Genomic DNA, 6,975 nt, shown 5'->3' with positions numbered 1-6,975 from the left:
GCGGTTGGAACGCGGCTCCTCTGCCAAACCCAAACGCAGGCAGGGAAAAAAACGGCTGGCGACGAGTTGCCAAAGCAGCGCGTTGCTGAGATGGACGTTTACGGCTCATAAAGTGCTATGAGCGCCGGGAGCTGTGCGGTACAGTGCCATAGCAACCCGGCTGACAGCGACAGGAAGAAAAGGGCAGGAACCCAAAGGCCCCGTTGCGGTAGCAGCCGCCGAGCGATTTCGCTGCCCCTGCTCGGCCCGTTCTGACATCCCCAGGGAGCCTCCGCTGGACCCGTTTCCATAAATGTGTCTTCTGAAGGCCTGGGAAGGGCAGCTCATTGACCCACACATCAGGGGAGAAAAGCAGGAGGTGGTTACAGATCGTAGGGACTTTTATGATGGTGCCGGAGACCTCGGCGGCCGCCACAGAGAGTCCTTTGCTTTTGGTTCTATAGAGCAAAGAGCAGCAAATGGGACCTTTCCTGTAAATTCACGTCTGAGAGTTCGGGTGGCAGGTGCAGGTTAACAAAAAAGACAAGTAACTCCAAGACTTCCAGATTTTGGCCGACTCCAGCATAACTGCAGCGACCCACAACCAGTGTAATGTACGGAAACCTGACGTGCTCGTGGCCAAGTGCAGAATCTCGCCCAACTGCAGCTTCAGATCCGGCTTCCCCCTCTCTGCTCTCCCACCGCTCCTTAGTCTCCCGTCCAATTCCACAGCAAGGAGACGCTCAGGTCCCATCCATGGCTGCTCTGCTGGGCAAGGAACAAAGTGCTGCCCAATCCGTCCCTCTCCCTGTGGCCTCCCTATGTCCAGACTGCAAATCCATGGGGGGCCCTTTCCTTTGAAGCTGGTCTAGGATGCCATGTGGGAGGGAAGGACACTGGGAGAAGGTCCTTGGGGTTCTTCTCAGGCTACACCCACAAATATGAAAGCAGCCAGTGCTTCCCAGCGCGGGGCAAAGCTCCCAGCCCCTGCAAACAGCAATTAGGGCACAAGGGAGGCGCAGATAAAGCAGGGCAACACCCTCCAACAGCGCAGGTCTGGGTGGTGCCCTTTCCCAAGGGCTGGCGGATCCGTGGACAACCACCTCCCGAGGAGCAGGTGGACTCCCAGCGACCGCTCCGGGCTGTTCCCAAGGATTCCGTGCCCTGGCTGGCACATCCAGCCGGGTGGTTTGTGGCGGAGAGCCACACGTGGGCAGGGGGAGCCGCACGCGTCCCCCCAAACCTCCTCGCTGCCCGCGATGCCGCACGTGGCCAGCACGCTCTCCCTGCCCCGGCTCTCCCCACGCAGATCCTCCCTTGCAGCCAGCACCAAAACACGTGGAATCTTCCCCATGGTGGCTCTGGAGAACGTCACAGAGGCTGGAGTTGAAAAGAAACCCAGCTCCGGAGCTGGAGTTTTGCCTTTTGCTGCCGGGTGTTTGCAGCTGGGGACGGAGAAGCTTGGTTAGAGTTTGGATTGAACACGGAGTTCATTGGCGTTGGAATTCCAGATCCCAGGTTAGACCCACATCCATTACTGCCAGAAGCAGCACATAAGCTTCCTCTTCTTAATTCTGCATTTCAGCTGCAACCGAGTCTTTGGGGTTTTTTTCTTTGTTTTTTTTTTTTCCACGTACATTCAGAGAAATTAAAAGGTCCTGATGTTATCATCCGTGTACATGTGAGGATGGGGGTAGGGCCTGGATTCCTGAGCTATTTCCAGTCAAACTTTGAGGCATCTTCAAGGCCTTATTCTGTTTTCCAGTTTCAGCTCAGGGCGCTGGACTCACTTTACCAAAGCCCAGGAGCTTCCCATAGTACCTAAGTTCGGAATGAAACCACATTGAAACCTGCTTAAACTAAACACAGCTTCAGGATCCTGGAAATGGGTCTGCAGGAGATGTCCCGGCTACACCAGGGAGGGTCCCTCGCTGTCACTGTCCTCCACACACCTCTCACCTGCTCACACTGTCATTGATGTCCTTGGGAGCCCAGTTATCCCTGTTGTCACCCGATCCACCAGGAATGGCAGGGAGGGCCCCGCTCCCAGCCCGGACAGTTCCTGTCTCCCACCGGGAGGTCAGCGGAGCCGTCTGGGATCTCTCGGCACCTCTGGAATTAGCAGGTAGCAAAGAATAAACAAATGAGGTGGCTAAGACACAACAAGAACAACTGCAAACGCGGCGCGGGGACACTGCTCCACCCGAGGTGTCCGAGGACACTAAGGATCTGGATGGGGAATGGGACCAAGGAGGAAGAGCTACGTGGGGCTTGGAAGCACCACAGAGCTCACGTGGGACGCAGCAGGCCCGGGACAGCCCACGGCCAGAGCAGGACACTCCGCAGAGGCTCCGGCATCCGGCCTTGGCAGCCACTTTTCCGAGGAAACAAAAGGTTTGGAAAAACAAGGAGCCGCTTTCCCCTCCCCGCACGGAGCCTCGGCGGGACCTGCCCCGCTCACAGCTATCCCTGCAAGGCAGAGAGCTGCTCCTGCCCTTCTCCCCTTTCCCAGCAGGGAAACTGAGTCACGGGGATGCAGAATGACAGGCCTGGGGCAGGCAGTGGTTTGTGCCAGGGGAAGGGGGTTGAAGGCAAATGTCTCCCAAAGCTCCAGTTCCTGAACACTGGGTCATCTACCCTTAGTTTTTAGTGTCACCAGCGGCTCCCCTGTTCCCTGCCCAGCTCCTGGATGTTTAGCACAGAAGTTTCTCCCCTGGCTGGGAGGGCTCCAGGGATCTCCACTCCCTCCTGTGCCTGCAGCTCTCACCGCGATAACCATTCCAGATTTGCCAAATATACATGCCCTTGAAATCCGGGGAGGCTGCAAGAGTAAACAGACCTTAAAAGGGGCTGAAATTCCTGCTTTCCACTCCCTCCCTCTCCAGAGCACTCCTGAGCGAGGCAGCTTTTGCTGAGACCTGGCAACTGAGGGCCCTCTTAAACACACAAAGCAACAACTAACAACCCGTGCACTGTTCACCCTGCTGCTCCAGAGCCCAGGAGAGCCCTCGCTTGGCAATTGTACACCTTTGTCTGCCATAAATGGCTGTTTTCCCTCTTTCTAGCAAGGCCACATTGAGTTCAAACTTTGTTCTGTTCCACCATTGGAAATTCCAGCTCTAGCTTGAGATTTCACCATAGGTCTCTGCATGTTTGGTGTTGTTCTTTTCCTCTTGCAAGGGGTGAGCTTTTAATTAAGAAAATCTACATGTTGATGCTAAGATGAAAATTAAAAACATGAACTGGCTCGGTGTGCCCATGTGAAGGTGTTAAACACATGAGTCAGCTAAAATGAGCAGAGAAAACGAAGAATTTCAGTTTGTTTTGGGGTATAAAGAGAGGAGAAAAAATACCCCCCTGTGATTGTACTGGGGCTCCCTGGGACTGAACAGCAGGCGCCGGGTGGAGGGCACAGGATGCTGCAGCGTCGCGTGTTGAGATTTAGCCTTTCCTCAGACCTTGCCGTGCCCTCGAAGCAGTCCACAGAGCCTGGCAGCTTGGTGTGCAGAAAGGGTAGGTGTGAGCGCGAGGGATTGGTGTGAGCACGAGGGATAGATGTGGGCATGAGGGATAGGTGTGAGCATGAGGGATTGGTGTGAGCATGAAGGATCAGTGTGAGCACGAGGGATAGATGTGGGCATGAGCAATAGGTGTGAGCACGAGGGATAGGTGTGAGCGCGAGGGATTGGTGTAAGCACGAGGGATAGATGTGGGCATGAGGGATAGGTGTGAGCACGAAGGATAGGTGTGAGCATGAGGGATTGGTGTAAGCATGAAGGATAGGTGTGAGCACGAGGGATAGGTGTGAGCACGAGGGATAGGTGTGAGCACGAGGAATAGGTGTGAGCATGAGGGATCAGTGTGAGCACGAGGGATAGATGTGGGCATGAGCAATAGGTGTGAGCACGAGGGATAGGTGTGAGCACGAAGGATAGGTGTGAGCACGAGGGATAGATGTGGGCACGAGGGATAGGTGTGAGCACAAGGGATAGGTGTGAGCACGAGGGATAGGTGTGAGCATGAGGGATTGGTGTAAGCACGAGGGATCAGTGTGAGCACGAAGGATAGGTGTGAGCATGAGGGATCAGTGTGAGCACGAAGGATAGGCGTGAGCACGAGGGATAGATGTGGGCATGAGGGATAGGTGTGAGCACACAGGATAGGTACGAGCATGAGGGATAGGTGTGAGCATGAAGGATAAGTGGGAGCATGATGGATAGGTGTGAGCACGAGGGATAGGTACGAGCACGAGGGATAGGTGTGAGCATGAAGGATAGGTGTGAGCACACAGGATAGGTGTCAGCTCTGGACGGAGCGCGTGAGCAAACATCCCACCTGCAGCTGGCGAGTTAGAGGAGGATCCGCTCCAGCCGCACAGCAGACCGGTACCTTGTGGGCAACCCTGTTGACTCCGGACCCCCTTCCTGCTCCCAATGCCCCTCCTCACGGCGCTGGCAAGGCCCTCTGAGCACACACCAAGACGGCTCCGCACGCAGGGCACAACGGGGCTGCCCCTCACCGTGCGCCCGGCTGGCTCCCGGCTCTGGACGTTGCTGCAGGTGAGGAGCCAAACCACAAGCACCCGCCTCCCCAGCGGCCCCTTGACTCCCTGCTTTGGCCATGAAGTTGTGTGAAGAAGGGGAGAGCCACGTTCTGCGCCCCCAAAACGTCTTAGAGCCCCTATATCTCCCTGCTGTCCTAGGTGCCCGGCTGGGCTTCGTGCTGGCGTTCGGTTACCCCCGCCAGACGCTGCCTCGCGTTTCCCTGGACGAGGATCGCTGCCTTGCAGACCCGGCTCAGGCCCTTTGCTGCTAGAAAAGAGGGCAATCTCCAGCAGGGAAGGGATAAACCGGCTTCAGGGAACGTGATAAAAGGCTGCGAGGGAGCAGAGAGCTGCTTTTCTTGCTGCTTTTCTTGGAGGCTCTAAGGCAAGAACATCATAGATTTGCAGAATCTGGGTCTTTTGCATCCAGAGTCTTGGTTTCAGGCCACTTTAGAATAGAAAGAAGATATGAAACTCCTTTTTTTTTCAAGAAAAGGAATGGAAAATATATATATATTTTTTTTCTCCAGCCAGCTGTTTCTCAGCAGGAGCAGGACAGTAATGCCCACTTCAAAGGTGTCACCAAAGACACACCTAAGATGAGTACTGTAGAGACATGTGAGCAGGTAAATCATTTGAAAGGCCACCTTGGGTCCTTTAACTGCCCTTGGGTATGCTAAAAATTGGCCACAATTACTCTGCGGGGTGCTTACCTTACATAATTGCCTTAATTACACATGGCGGCCTAATTACACTTTGTGCAGCTTTCGGCATGCAAAGAAAGGCATCACACGGGGGATGAAAAAGGTTCTGCCCAAGCCCTGACCAGCAGGAGAAAACAGAGGTCCCGCCGGTGGCTCCAGAGCGGGGCTGGCTCCGTGGCGCGGTGTGACAGGTTTCCGCGCGGTGTGACAGGTTTCCACGCGGTGTTACAGGTTTCCGCGCGGTGTTACAGGTCTCCGCGCGGTGTTACAGGTTTCCGCGCGGTGTGACAGGTTTCCACGCGGTGTGACAGGTTTCCACGCAGTGTTACAGGTTTCCGCGCAGTGTTACAGGTTTCCGCGCGGTGTGACAGGTTTCCACGCGGTGTTACAGGTCTCCGCGCGGTGTTACAGGTTTCCACGCGGTGTTACAGGTCTCCGCGCGGCGGACGCGGCCGGCCCTGGCCGGAGCGTCGCCGCTGGTGACACTCGTGAGGTCACCGAGCCCCAGGCTGAGCCGGGGACGGAGGGAGAGGGACTTTCCGGCAGTGCGTCCCGCAGGGCTGTAATCGTCCTTCACCCAGGGCTGTTTACGCAAGGGCGGAAAGCTGTTCTCAGATTAACTATCTGCTCTGTAACCTTGGTAGCCTGTTTTTTTCACCCGCCTATTTTGTTATCTGGCAGCCCCGTACATGGAGGGAGGAACTTCGCAGGGAAAGCAAAGCCTGGCTAGGCAGGTAGGGCGGGCGCATGGAAAAATCCACGGCCTTGCCAGGGATTCGGAAGCTGGTTTGGGGGTTCCCAGGAGCTGGGGAGCTGGAGTTAGGAGCTTAAGGCCACCTTAATGATTTACTGTACATTGCTCAGGTCTCCAGCATGAAAATGTCTGCATTATACTCAGGAATGTGCCACTTGAAGCATGCTTCGATCCAGGATTTTATTCCCCCTTTTTTTAGGCACTTGAAAGCCCCCGGCGCTCCTTATCCACAACACACAGACTTCCCGAATCCTCCAAAGTGCCTGGGCCCTGGCTTTGCCTCGGGCCATGAGACTGAAGCTTTGTGGAAGGGGGATGATCGTTTCCATTTCAAAAAGCACCGTGATCGGAGGAGCTGGAATCAGGGAGTGCCATCGGAGGGGAAAACCTAAAAATAACTGCACGGTGCCGTGCTCAAATGAGTTACCAGCAATAAAATAACATTTCTAAAAGGAAAGGGGAAACTGGGCCAAATAGAGAAGAAGAGGGAGGTTTGCCAGGCCCGCAGAGTGTTTATCTAGGGCATTGTTTGAGCTCAGTGTTCAGTTACAGAGCCCAGCTGTTCCCGAACCTCAGCCCTCCCCTCTGCGCACACCAATAGACTCGGCTCTAGTCTACACCCAAAAAAGGTCCGCGCTTCCCTTCCCGGCCTGACGCGGCGGCCGCGCACGTCAGCGCGGCCGGAGCCCGGCAGGAAGCTGCCAAGAGCTGCCTAAAAACCGGTGACGTGGGAGGGAGCCAAGAGCTTCCTAAAAACCGGTGACGTGGGAGGGAGCCGCGGAGCGGGGCCGAGTCCTGCGCGGGGGCGGCCGGCGCTTCCCAAGGAGGAGCCCGGAGCACCGGAGGCCCCGAGCCCCTTCCCACCACCCCAGCCCCACGCTGGATCCTTGAGCAATTTGTTGCTTTGAGAGACGGGTTGAAGCAGATGCTCCCGCTTCCCGCTGCCTCCGGAGATCCCGGTGCTCAGCGCATGGGCACAACCCCAAGCCAGGCTG

The sequence above is a fragment of the Tinamus guttatus genome, unplaced genomic scaffold (assembly GCF_059628265.1).
Source record: "Tinamus guttatus ecotype Peru unplaced genomic scaffold, ASM5962826v1 Tinamus_guttatus_pri_ptg000259l, whole genome shotgun sequence".
NCBI lineage: Eukaryota > Metazoa > Chordata > Aves > Tinamiformes > Tinamidae > Tinamus > Tinamus guttatus.
The sequence above is the reverse complement of the archived record's forward strand: the minus strand, read 5'-3'. Positions refer to the sequence as shown.